General features: G+C 38.4%; 1 protein-coding gene across 1 annotated transcript in view; it reads right to left on the bottom strand.

Moving 5' to 3' along the window:
- SUSD5 (sushi domain containing 5) overlaps positions 1-14,987 on the bottom strand; it is an 89,484-nt gene that overhangs the window by 36,708 nt on the left and 37,789 nt on the right. The window lies entirely within an intron of this gene.

Below are 14,987 nucleotides of genomic sequence, written 5' to 3'. Positions count from 1 at the left end.
GGCAGTACACCTGGCCCAGATGAGGAACTTGGAAAAAATACTAATACTTGTTAAATGAATAAAAGAACTGCTACAACTTGGCATTTAAAGTTTCCAGGCAACACTAGGTGAAAGGAAGTCACAGAGATTTATGCCTAGCAATAAGCCACTCTTTGTCTTTTTTAGATAACTGAATAGTTGCTCTTTGTCTATATTTAAAATACTCTCTGCAGAAGTATAGGGGACGGCAAAGAGTGTCTCTCCCCTCCCCAATCTCAACCCCAATGGTAAATGCAGTTAAGAGTTTGGTACATACACATAAATACAGACGTGTGTGTGAAGCACATACACACACATATAGTTTTTTAAAGTATCTATGTTAGATTCCATTTGTGGGTTTATATCCTATGTATTACTGAGTACTCTGCCTTTTTTAAACATCTGAGAGCTCTTTCCACACTAGTACTACAATCTCTCAATTGTTTTAAAGGTGGTATTGTAGCACACATTATTTTATCACTAGAGAGACATTTATATTGATTACAGTTCTTCACTTTTGCAAACAATTCTGCAGTGAACATCTCATATATGAATCTTTGCACATATCTTATTTCTTCAGGATAAACTGCTAGAAGTAGGACTAGGTATCAAAGGGATGTGTACTATTTAGTTTTTTAAAAAGAAAATAATTTTTAATAAAAATTTCTTTTTTCTAATGTTATATATCATTTTCCTTTAGTTCTTATATAGTTAAATTACATAAGAAGTACACTGCTTAAAAGATGATAGGCTGAGAAAAGATGAAAACAGAAAATACAGTTCATGCTTTAAAACACCCTGATTGGTATGACAGCTTGTAGTTTTGGTAGTACTTTCTCAAAGACAGCCACTGCTTGGCCCATTCTTTAACAACTGAGATTTGGAATGAAAAATGGTGTGGATTTTTCCAGCTGATATCTCAGGGGCAAAAGGTTCAGCCTTCCTCTCCATCAGGAAGACGGCACATGCACCACATTTTAACCACAACTGTCTTGACTGTCAAGCCCAGGAGACTGAGCAGGGACAAGCAGCTGTCCTGAAAGTTGCCACACATCCAGGAGTACCCATTGAGCAGGGGGACATCATCCTTGAGTTCTCTCAGTCTGAGTAGGGCATGCTGCAAAGCATGGACCAAAGTCATCAGCCTCAGTCCATCTGGCTGGACTGAAATCCAGCTGGTATCTCAGGGGCAAAAGGTTCAGCCTTCCTCTCCATCACCTCGGCTGCCCATGCTAGATGCATCAGTCTTTCTCCTCCTGCTATGATCTTGAAGGAAGCTCTTCATAACACACTCATTTTCCAAGCTCAAGTCCTGCAAATACTTTCAGTCTCCTATAGATCAATCTGCAGAGCACCACACCAATTCCTTGAAGGAAAATCCAGGAGGATAGGGTAATTGCTTTGTGTGTGGATAAAGGAGAACTTCAGGCCAATTCACACCCACCACACTCGGGATCTTCTCTCTGAGTTAATTTCCAAAATGACATGGGCTAGACTGTGGCTCGGGAAAACCACAATAATGCTCCTTAGAGTCTGGATATATGGACCATATGTTTTGGGATTTCCCACAGACGTTCAAGACAGGAAACGCACTGCTTCTTGGCTGGTGTGTTTTCAGGAGCTCCGGGACAACAGTTCTAGGTGTTAACACAATCCACAGCATGCCAAAAACACCACTCACATCCAGGTGCAACTTGAATTAGTTTCTTTCACCAACCTTCCCAATCTTAAGCCTCACCAGGGAGCTATGGAAAACAGCTGGCTCTGTAACTAAGACTGTCCTCTTGTCTCCAAGGAAACTTACATTTGGGCAGTCTTTACTGCTATTTCTCAATTATTCTGCAGGTAGGAGTTGTGGTTTGTGGACTGTTCAGACCTTAGAGCCGGGCTCAACAGTTTCAACACCAAGAACAATTTCTATCATTTTCCCTTCCAAGGAAAGAAGATTTTATACAACATCTTGCCAACCAAACAAATGTCTATTAATAAACAATTATTTGTTTTTCAATTAAAGAAGGCTCCCATACTTGCCAGAGTTTCTGATAATTACTGTTTACACAAATAAGAGTTGATGCTTTTGAGTAGTTATAAAACTTCCACCATGACCTTTGAAATTCTATAGAAACTCCCACCTACATGGACATGACTCCCAGTGGTGTAAGTCTCCCTGGCAAATGTGGGACACGACTTTCAGGAATGAGCCTGGCCCTGGCAATGTGGGATTGATAATGCTTTCTTGACCAAAAGAGGTTAAAGAAATGAATTGAAATAAGGTTTCAGTGGGTATGAGATTTCAAATAGAGCTGAGAGATCATTCTGGAGGTGACTTTTATATAAGCTTCAGCCAGATATTGCAAACTGCCATGGTATGCCAACCTCCAACCAAATATATTCCTGAAAACCCTAAAGAATACCCTGGGCTCTATCTAAGACTCTATAAAAGTTTTACTTATTATGTTTATTTTTTCAGAAACTTAAAATCTCCAGATTGTTCCTATCCCAGGTAAGTCCTGAAACCCAGAGATACCAGTCTCCAATAACATTACCTAGTTGCATTCCTGTACCCCTTATTGTCAACACCCCTGTTCAGCATGAAGAAGTTAGAATGGTCATTGCCCAAAGACCTTTGAAGATTGAGAGACTGATCAAATGAGAGAGAGGAGTTGTGACATAGAGGTTAGGATCTGACAAGATTATTACTACTGAATCAACGTATGGATGTTTTCTTTTTGGTTTCCAGTTTGTTGGAACTGTGAGAAGAAAATACCTGAAATTGTTGAACTGCAACCCGTTTAACTTTGAATTTTGATAATGACTGTATAGCTATGTAGCTTTTATCCTATGATTGTATGATTGCAAAAACCTTGTGTCTGATACTTCCTTTATCCAGTCTATGGTTAGATGAGTAACAAAATAAAGATATGCATGGGGAAAACATAGAATACAGGGCACCTGTCATGGTTAGGGACAGGTGTCAACTTGGCCAAGTTGTGGTACCTGTTCATCTGATTGGGCAAGCGCTGGCCTGTCTGTTGCAATGAGGACATTTCATAGGATTAGGTCATGATCACGTCAGCTACATCCACAGCTGATTCCATTTGTAATCAGCCAAAGGGGAGTGTCTTCTGCAATTAGTGATGCTAAATCCAATCATGGGAAGCCTTTTAAGGAGGACTCAGAGGAGACAGGTTGCATTCCTGCTTTGGCTGGTGAGCCTCTCCTGTGGAGTTCATCCAGGCCATCCATTGGAGTCATCGGCTTCGGAGCCTGCCCTGTGGATTTTGGACTCTGCGTTTCTACGGTCACGTGAGACACTTTCATAAATTTTATATTTGCAAGTGTTCCCTGTTGATTCTGTTTCTCTAGAGAACCCTAACTAATACAGCACCTAAAGATAGACGTAAGCTAGAGAAGGGGTAGCGGTTACCTAAAATGTACAGAATTGTTAAAAAGGTTGAACCTGAATGTTTGGGAATGGATAGAGGTGATGGTAGGTCGTTCTTGGGATTATAAGAGATAGTAATGTATTGTAGGTGAATTTAATTGAAAGTGGTAGTTTAAAGCCATGTATGTAAATAAATTCTTCCATGAACCACTACAAATGTTAAAAAAAAAATGAATAGAGGAAAATATGGAAAAAACATAGTTATCGCAAACTATGGACTATAGTTAAAAGTAATATTTTTCTTTTTATTTATTTATTTATGTTTATTTTATTGTTATTAAAATTTTTTTTACTGTGAGGAGAGAGTGCCAAGATGGCGGCTTAGTGAGGTGTGGGATTTAGTTTGTCCTCCAGAACAGCTACTAAATAGCCAGGAACAGTACAGAACAACTTCTGGGGCCACGTCAGTGACCGGACACACAGTGTACCCCAGTCTGGACCAGCTGGACCGGCTGTGAGTACCCCCAGAACCATGAGTTCCCCAAGCTGTGGTGGCCGATGCCCCTCCCCCACAGGCTGCTTCCTAGAGGGGAAAGGAAAGAGACTTTACCAGCAGCAGGGGCTGAGCACAACTAAGCTTCACTTGTGGAATTAATTCACAAATTCTGACTACTAAAAATAGGCTCCCAGCTCAGCTGAACGTGGTCAAAGTGGAGGTGGCTGATTTTTGCCCTGGCGCCAAAAGGGCAGGGCTGATGGAAAAAGAAAAAAGAAAAACAGAAACAGTTTTTTTGGATTGGATAGCACATAATACTCGAAAGGGTCTGGGCCCTGAAGGAAAGGAGGGGCACATAGGATCTGAAGGGACACAAAGCAACATACCAACTTATGCTCTTGATTGGCAAACCTGAGGAATGGGAGTCCTGCTCTGAGAAGGATTTTTCTCTTTCTTTCTTTTTTTTTTTGTGGCTGTGTTTCTACAAAGGCTGGAATGCCTTTGGATACAGTGGCAAGGCTTCTCAGGCTGCAACTGCCCCAGGCATAGGCAGAAACAAGCTTGTTGGAGAGCTTGTCTGGAGCCTGTGCCTTCCCCAGGGGAGTGGTGGGGCCCAGCTCAGGTGGAATCCCTTCCTCAAGGAATTCAGACCCCAAGGTTTGGAAATTTGAAGCCATTAAAACCAGCCTACAACCTCTCCTCTGTCTCTACCGCACCCCCAGCAGGGAGAGTCTGCAAAAGTTAAAGGTATCGCATCACCTTATGCTAGTGGGACCCACAGGCAGACAAGTGCCACATACTGGGCAGGATAGGAAAAACAGAGTCCAGAGACGTCACAGGAAAGTCTTTCAACCTGTTGGGTCTCACCCTCAGGGAAAACTTACGCTGGTGACTCTTTCCTCCTGACAGGAGGCCAGTTTGGTCTGGTAAAATCTGGCTGGGGCCTATAATACCTAAGCAGACCCTCCTAAGTGTGGGGGGAAAAAGGCACCACATGGGCAGGGTAAGAAACAAGAAAACAAGAACTGAAAAATTCTGCTCTGTTAAACAAAACTAAGCTATGGTCCAGAATAAGCTGAACTGAATGTCAAAGAACAGATAGACAACAAAGTCTTCCAGCAAGAAAATCCTAGGTAAAAGAAGTAAAAACAAACTCCAGAATAAACTAATTAAGGTAATTAAATGCCTAGACACCAGCAAAAAGAAATAACGAATCACATTAGGAAAACTGAAGATATGGTCCAGTCAAAGGAACAAACCAACAATTCAAATGACATACAGGAGTTGAAACAATTCAAAATGTTTGAACAGACATGGAAAACCTCATCAAAAATCAAATCAATGAATTGAAGGAGTATATAAAGAAGGCAAGGAATGAACAAAAAGAAGAAATTGAAAGTCTGAAAAAACAAATCACAGAACTTATGGGAATGAAAGGCGCAGTAGAAGAGATGAAAAAAACAATGGAAACCTACAATGGTAGATTTCAAGAGGCAGAAGATAGGATTAGTGAACTGGAGGACGGAACATCTGAAATTCGAGATGCAAAAGAAAATATAGGGAAAAGAATGGAAAAATATGAGCAGGGACTCAGGGAATTGTATGACAACATGAAGTGCATGAGTATACGTGTTGTGAGTGTCCCAGAAGGAGAAGAGAAGTGAAAAGGAGGAGAAAAACTAATGAAGGAAATTATCACTGAAAATTTCCCAACTCTTATGAAAGACTTAAAATTACAGATCCAAGAAATGCAGCATACCCAACACAGAATAGATCCAAATAGATGTACTCCAAGACACTTACTAATCAGAATGTCAGATGTCAAAGAGAAAGAGAAAATCTTGAAAGCAGCAAGAGAAAAGCAATTCATCACATACAAGGGAAGCCCAAGAAGACTATGCACAGATTTCTCAGAAGAAACCATGGAAGCGAGAAGACAGTGATGATATATTTAAATCACTAAAAGAGAAAAACTGCCAACCAAGAATTCTATATCTAGCAAAATTATCCTTCAAAAATGAGGGAGAAATTAAAACATTATCAGACAAAAAATCACTGAGAGAATTTGTGACCAAGAGACTGGCTCTGCAAGAAATACTAAAGGGAGCACTAGAGGCAGATATGAAAAGATAGGAGAGAGAGGTGTGGAGAACAGTGTAGAAATGAAGACTATCAGTAAAGGTAAAAAGAAGAAAAATTAGACATGACATATAAAATCCAAAAGGCAAAATGGTAGAAGAAAGTACTACACGTACAGTAATAACACTAAATGTTAATGGATTAAACTCCCCAATCAAAAGACACAGACTGGAAGAATGGATTAAAAAACAGGACCCATCTATATGCTGTCTACAGGAAACACATCTTAGACACAAGGATAAATATAGGTTGAAAATGAAAGGTTGGGAAAAGTTATTGCACGCAGATAAGAATCAGAAAAGAGCAGGAGTAGCTATACTAATATCCAACAAATTAGATTTCAAATGTAAAACAGATAAAAGAGACAAAGAAGGACACTACGTATTAATAAAAGGAAGAATTCAACAAGAAAACCTAACAATCATAAATATTTATTGCATTGAACCAGAATGCACCAAAATACATGAGGCAAACACTGAAAAGAGAAATAGATACTTCTACCATAATAGTTCTAGATTTCAATTCCCCACTCTCATCAATGGACAGAACATCTAGACAGAGGATCAATAAAGAAACAGAGAATTTGAATAATACAATAAATGAGCTAGACTTAACAGACATTTATAGAACATTACATCCCACAAAAAGTAGGATACACCTTTTTCTCAAGTGCTTGTGGATCATTCTCAAGGACAGACCATATGCTGGGTCACAAAGCAAGTCTCTATAAATATAAAAAGATTGAAATCATACAAAACACTTTTATAGATCATAAAGGAATGAAGCTGGAAATCAATAATAGGCAGAGAGCCAGAAAATTCACAAATATGTGGAGGGTCAACAATGCACTCTTAACAACCAGTGAGTGGGTCAAGGAAGAAACTACAAGAGAAATCAGTAAATATCTTGAGACAAATGAAAATGAAAACACAACATATCAAAATTTATGGGATGCAGCAAAGGCACTGCTAAGAGGGAAATTTATTGCCCTAAATGCCTATATCAAAAAAGAAGAAAGGGCAAAAATCGGGGAATTAACTGTCCACTTGGACAGTTGAAGAACTAGAGAAAGAACAGTAAACTAACCCCAAAAAAAGCAAAAGGAAAGAAATAACAAAGATTAGAGCAGAAATAAATGAAATTGAGAACATGAAAACAATTGAGAAAATCAACAAAACCAGAAGTTGGTTCTATGAGACAATCAATAAGATTGATGGACCTTAGCGAGGTTGACAAAAAGAAGAGAGAGGATGCAAATAAATAAAATCAGAAACAGAAGTGGAGACATGACAAAACCACTGACCCCACAGAAATACAGGAAGTAATGAGAGGATACTATGAACAACTTTATGCTAATAAATTCGACAATGTAGATGAAATGGACAACTTTCTAGAAAGGCATGAACAACCAATATTGACTCAAGAAGAAATAGATGACCTCAACAAACCAATCACAAGTAAAGAAATTGAATCAGTCACTAAGAAGCTCCCCCAAAAGAAAAGTCCAGGACCAGATGGCTTCACATGTGAAGTCTACCAAACATTCCAGAAAGAATTAGTACTAATCTTGCTCAAACTCTTCAAAAAAATTGAAGAGGAGGGAAAGCTACCTAACTCATTCTACGAAGCCAACATCACCCTCATACCAAAGCCAGACAAAGATATTACAAAAAAAGAAAACTACAGACCAATCTCTCTAACAAATATAGAAGCAAAAATCCTCAACAAAATTCTAGCAAATAGAATCCATCAGTGCATTAAAAGAATTATACACCATGACCAAGTAGGATTCATCCCCAGTAGGAACCATCCTTATGTTGCAAGGTTGGTTCAACATAAGAAAATCAATTAATGTAATACACCATATCAACAAATCAAAGCAGAAAAACTACATGATTATCTCAATTGATGCAGAAAAGGCATTTGACAAAAGTCAACATCCTTTCCTGTTGAAAACACTTCAGAGTATAGGAATAGAAGGAACTTCCTCAAAATGATAAAGGGAACATATGAAAAACCCACAGCTAGCATCATCTTCAATGGGGAAAAACTGAAAACTTTCCCCCTAAGGTCAGTAACAAGACAAGGATGTCCACTATCACCACTTTTATTCAACATTGTGTTGGAAGTTCTAGTCAGAGCAATTAGACAAGAAAAAGAAATACAAGGCATTAAAATAGGAAAGGAAGAAGTAAAACTCTCACTGTTTGCAGCTGACATGATACTATATGTCGAAAACCCTGAAAAATCCACAGCAAAACTACTAGAGCTAATAAATGAGTACAGTAAAGTGGCAGGTTGCAAGATCAACACCCAAAAATCTGTAATGTTTCTATACACTAGTAATGAACAATCTGAGTGGGAAATCAAGAAAAGATTCCATTTACAATTGCAACCAAAAGAATAAAATATTTAGGAATAAATTTAAAGGGACAGAAGACCTATGCAAAGAAAACTATAAGAAATTGTTAAAAGAAATCATAGAAGATCTAAATAAATGGAAGAGCGTACTGTGTTCATGGATTGGAAGACTAAATATAGTTAAGATGTCAATTCTACCTAAATTGATTTACAGATTCAATGCAATACCAATTAAAATCCAAAAAACTTACTTTTCAGAAATAGTAAAACCAATAACCAAATTTATCTGGAAGGCCAGGGTGCCCCGAATAGCTAAAAGTATCTTTAGGAAAAAAAATGAAGTTGGAGGTTTCATGCTGCCTGACTTTAAAGCTTATTATGAAGCTACAGTGGTCCAAACAGCATGGTACTGGCATAAAGATAGATATACTGACCACTGGAATAGAAAACAGTGTTCAGAAATAGACCCTCTCCTCTATGGACATCTGATCTTTCATAAGGCAGTCAAGCCAACTCACATGGGACAGAACAGTTTCTTCAATAAATGGTGCCTAGAGAACTGGATATCCATATGGAAAAGAATGAAAGAGGATCCATATCTCACACCCTGTACAAAAATTAACTCGAAATGGAAAAAAGACCTAAACATTAGATCTAAGACCATAAAACAGAAGAAAATGTAGGGAAATAGCTTATAAATCTTATAATAGGAGGCAGTTTCCTAGACCTTACACCCAAAGCACAAGCACTGAATAAATAAATAAATAAATAAATAAATAAATAAATAAATGGGAACTCCTCAAAATTGAACACTTTTGTGCATCAAAGAACTTCGTCAAGAAAGTAAAAACACAGCCTACACAATGGGAGACAATATTTGGAAATGATATATCAGATAAAGGTCTAATATCCAGAATATATAAAGAGATTGTTCAACTCAACAACAAAAAGACAGACAACCCAATTACAAAATGGGCAAAAGACTTGAATAGACACTTCTTGGAATATTTCGTTGGTAACAGAGACCATCAGGAAATAGAAATAGGGTAAGATATTGAGTAATTGGAGCTGAAGAGATACAGATTGTGCAACAGGACTGAATATAAAAACTCAGAAATGGACAGCACAATATTACCTAACTGTAATGCAGTTATGTTAAAACACTGAAAGAAGCTGCATGTGAGAATGGTAGAGGGAGGAGGGCTGGGGCATAAATGAAATCACAAAGAAAGATAGACGATAAAGATTGAGATGGTATAATCTAGGAATGCCTAGAGTGTATAATGATAGTGACTAAATGTACAAATTTTAAAAATGTTTTTGCATGAGGAAGAACAAAAGAATGTCATTATTGCAGTGTGCTGAAAATAGATGGTAACTAATATTTAAAAATTTCAACTTAATGTGTGAGACTAAAGCAAAAAATGTTTATTTGGTACAAATTTTTATTTTGACTAGTGCATCTCCTAATATAACTTATGTAGATGGTTGAACACAATAAGTACATGGAACTTTGGGTAGGACATCAGATTTTGTTGGTTTGTCCAGGTGATGCTCTGATGAATCCCACAGTGATTTGTACAGTGAGTGGAAAAGTATTTGCAAAGTCCCCTTTGGGGAATGGTGAGAACGGGGGAAAACTCAACTTCCCCAAGTTGAATTCTTGATATTCTCACAAGCAGTGTGGACAACCAAAGCTATAGGCTGAGCCCCCAGTCTTGGGGTTTGTTCATATGAAACTTAACCCCACAGGGGATAGGTCAAGCCTACTTGAAATTAGGCCTAAGAGTCACCCCCAAGAGAACCTCTTTTGTTGCTCAGATGTGGCCTCTCTCTCCAGACAACACAACAAGCAAACTCACTGCCTTCCACCCCCGTCTACATGGGACATGACTCCCAGGGGTGTGGACCTTCCTGGCAACATGGGATAGAAATCCTAGAATGAGCTGAGACTCAGCATCAAGGGACTGAGAAAACCTTCTTGACTGAAAGGGGTAAGAGTGAAATGAGACAAAATAAAGTGTCAATGGCTGAGAGATTCCAAACAGAGTCGAGAGGTTATCCTGGAGGTTATTCTTATGCATTAAATAGATATCACCTTGTTAGTCAAGATGTAATGGAGAGGCTGGAGGGAACTTCCTGAAAATGTAGAGCTGTGTTCCAGTAACCATGCTTCTTGAAGATGATTGTATAATGATAAGGCTTTCACAATGTAACTGTGGGATTGTGAAAACCTTATGTTTGATGCTCCTCTTATCTACCTTATCAACAGATGAGTAAAACGAATGGAATAAAAATAAATAATAGGGTGAACAAATGTTAAAATAAATTTAGGTTGAAACGCTAGTGATCAATGAAAGGGAGGGGTAAGGGGTATGGTATGTATGGAATTTTTTCTGTTGTCTTTTTTATTTCTTTTTCTGAATTGAGGCAAATGTTCTAAGAAATGATCATGATGATGAATATGCAACTATGTGATATTATGAATTAATGATTATATATGTAGAACGGAATGATCATAATAAAAAAATTAAGAAAAAAATTTTTACTGTGAAATATAACATATGCCTAGATGTAACTGTCTGTGTCTCAGAGCCAAATGATTTTGTCTATTATGACTTAAAATGTGTTTTTATATCTGGGTATCTCTCATTATTTGAGGAATGGTAATTCAGTATGACTGAAGTATAACGTAGAAGGGGGAAGCAGGCAAGCAATGCAACTGGAGGTAGGCAGGAAAGTGTTTATAAGCCCAGGTAAGAAAGTTGGAATGCATCCAGAGGGGAATGGAAAGCCATTAAAGAGTTTAAACCAGGGAATAAATAACATGATCTACTCACACATTAGAAAGAGCACTGTTTGCAGTAGAAAATGGGCTGGGTAACAAAGCCTGGAGACCGAGGAAACAGTTAGGAGGTGGTTGGAGCAATCCATGATAAGACAAGAGCTGAAATGGACGTGTAGGTGGAGAGAACTCAGTGGATCTGGGACAAACTAGCAAGGCAGAGTTTTACAGTACTTTTGATTGAAAGGATGTTGGAAGTAAGGGAGAGGAACAGGGGCAAGGGAGGGTCTAGGGAGGTTAAGGGATGTGAGTATAGTTTGGGACTTGCTGAATTTGAAATTTCTTTATAGCTGTACATAAGGAATCCGGAGCTTAATAGAGAGATCTGGGTTTGAGAAATAATTTGGGATTATTCCACATTTAGATAAAAGTGAAAGTGTCCAGTGAGGGAAATTAAGGGACCAGGTCAGAGCTCTGAGGTGGTGAGTAGAGAATGAGGAGTCCACAAAAGATACCTCTAGAGGGATACAAAGAAAATCCAAAGGAAGTATAATCCCTGGCACATTGTTAGTCCTCAATAAATTGAAGCCAGAAAGAAAGCCTGAAATAATTAAAGATGGGCAAAAGATTTATGTATGAGGATGTTCAATCATGGTATTATTTATTACATTGAAAACCAGGAGCTACTGGAATGTCTAGTATTAAGGGATGTTTAATTTATGGTACATCCATTTTACAGATCATTATAATCGCCTTTAAAAATCATCGTTTGAAGCAGTCAATGTAATGGGAAGACATATATTATTAAGTGAAAAAAAAACAGAATGCAAACCTATATATTGTCTGTACAATCCCAATTTGGTAAACTAAATAACATAGAGGAAAAGAAAACCCTGACACTATCCGTGCTTACATCAGGGCAGACCAATTATTGACTTTTATTTTCTTTATACTTTCTATTATAAGGATTATATGTTCATGTTTATAAGTAGAAAATATAATAAAAATGCAAAATGGAGCTAATGACACCTATCTCATAGGGTTGTTACAGGAATAAATGATTGCCCAGTGCCCACCACATGCCTGGACTTTCATAGAGACATACACAAAAATGAGTTCCATTTTCCAAGCAAGTAGTTAGAAACTGATGACCTTCTGAATTGTTCTTCAAGTAATGATGGAAATTGCACGCCCACTTCCCTTAGACCAAATGTAGCTGAGCATGCAATAGCCAAATTGAATGCAGCCATGGGGAAAGATAAAACAAAATGGCTCACAAGATAATATCAGACGTAGGCCCATATTTGCCCATATCTGAAGGGCAGTTACAGTGGCTTAGTTCTAGGTGAGAAGAAGCCAGCAGAGTTGGGAATATAGAGGGATTACTGATGGTTGAAATTGTTGGGGTTGGGCTATGGTTCACGAGAGCAGCAAATTACCAGTTTAACTTCAGTTGGTGACACAAGGGGTTCCCTGGTAGGTTTCCCCTCCCTTACCATGGCCTGAGCTGCATTTCTGGATCTGTCAGGTTATCTTGACTCCAGCAACAATGCACCTCTGTAATGAGCAGGGAAAAGCACACATCCATTCTACCATTCACATACTCTCCCCTTTGAGCAAGGAGAGTTCCCAGGGAGAATTTTTTTCTAAACTATAATCCTGTATTGATAATACTTAGAGTGGCCACAAAATTTATTACCCATACTAGGACACTTCTGAAAATGAGAGGGGCTCTTGTTAATAATTATGGGTGAGACAACCAACATAAACAAGCACTGTCTTGGGCAAACTGGAAGGTGGAGCCCCTCTAATATGAACACCATGAATCTGAGCCAGAATAGCAGTCCCTGTTAAGATAAGCAATTCAAGGTTAAATAGCAAAAAGCACATCAGGAAACAAAAATCCTCTATTGTCTGACTTTCAGTACTCACTCCCCGACTTCCTGGCTGTGTGATCTTAGGCAAATTACTTAACCTTGTGCTTCAGTTTCCTCATCTGTAAAATAAGGATAAGAACAGCAACTTCCCTCTGGGTTGTTGTCAGGATTTAATGAGTTAACTCAGGTAACACTGTAGGTGCTGTAGCAAGTGTTACCTATTATCCTCTTTCAGAGGTCAAGAATCTGAAGCATATGCAAATCCATAATCAAAGTTGCAGCCTCAGGGTCAACAGAAGTGTTGGAGATGTTTGCAAGAACAGAGGTTTTATTGGGTCTGGAGCCCTACTGCACAGGCGTGGGAAGAGCAAGGTCAAGAACATGTGTGGGATAGAGCTCCCGGTTGCACCTCTAAGAGCTGTGTGGCCTGAGACAATGTACCAAACCTCTCTGTTCTTCAGTTTCATCATCCAAATAAAAAGGATGATAATACCTTCCCCATAGTATTATTCTGAGAATTAAGGGAGATCACATATGCAGGATTGCTCTGAAAATACACCATTTTAGAAGCTGCTCGATGATTTTTTTTTTCTTTTACTCTTTTTGGTTTTATTAAGCTATTATTTATATAATAAAATTATATATGATTTATATAAACAAAACTCAGTTTAACACACTTTGGTAAGTGTATACAATTGTGTAACCACCACTACAACCAAGCCATAGAACAGCTCCCTCACCTTAAAACATCTCTTCAATACCCTTGGGCCCTGGATTCCCCTATCTCACCTCACTCTACCCCATGCAACCACTGACCTACTTTCTGCTACTGGTAGTTTTGCCTTTTCTAGAATTTCACACAGAAAGAATCACATAGCACGAACCTTTAGTGTTTGGCTTTTTTCACAAGGCATAATGTTATTGAGATTTGTGCTAGTTTGGAGGTGTTACATACCCCACAAAAGGCCATATTCTTTTAATCCATTCCTGTGGAGGCAGACCTGTTGTGGATGGGACCTCGTGGTTAGGCTATTTCAATTGAGATGTGACCCAGCCCATTCAAGGTAGGTCTTAATCTTTTACTGGAATCCTTTGTGAAGCGCATAGAAGACAGCAAAAGCCCAGAGAGCTTAGAGAGAAATGCCCTGGGAGAAACAAGCAAGGACTCACAGGAGCTGAGGAGAGAGCCACTGAAACCAGAACCCAGGAGAAAAGGACCAGCAGACCATGTGCCTTCCCATGTGACGCAGGAACCCTGGATGCTAGCAGCCTTTCCCCAGGGAAGGTATTTTCCTCTTGGTGCCTTCATTGGGACATTTTTATGGCCTTAGAACTGTAACTTTGTAAATTTTATAATAAATCCCCATTGAAAAAGCTAACTCATTTCTGGTATATTGTATTTCAGCAGCTTTAGAAAACTGAAACAAGATTCATCCATGTTTTTTACATACATTATTATTCCATTCTTTTTATTGATGAATAGTATGGATTTACCACAATTTTCTGATCCATTCACAGTTGATAGACATTCAAGTTGCTTTCAGCTTTTGGCTTTATGATAAAGTTGCTACAAGCATTTGCATACACATTTTTGTATGGTCATACATTTTTACTTCTCTTGTATACGACCTCTAGTTGTAGAATTGCTAGATTATATATACATGCATCTTAAAATTTACTCCATAATTTTTTTAATTATGGGTTGACTCGTTGGCAATAGCGTGACATTAAGGTAAGGAAATTATACTATTATCAATGTGTATTATTTGAGTTCGTGTGGAGCTGGATTCTACTCATAATTGCAGCTCACACTTGCTGAGGTCTCCCTGTGTACTAGGCACTGGATTAAGTGATTTACAGACATTGTCCCATTTCGTCCTTTTGACAACCCTACGCCATGGATTCTAATATTATTACCAGGGCAGG

The sequence above is a fragment of the Tamandua tetradactyla genome, chromosome 15 (genome assembly GCF_023851605.1).
Source record: "Tamandua tetradactyla isolate mTamTet1 chromosome 15, mTamTet1.pri, whole genome shotgun sequence".
Classification (NCBI taxonomy): domain Eukaryota; kingdom Metazoa; phylum Chordata; class Mammalia; order Pilosa; family Myrmecophagidae; genus Tamandua; species Tamandua tetradactyla.
Note: the sequence above shows the minus strand (reverse complement) of the source record. Positions and strands in the feature narration are given on the sequence as shown.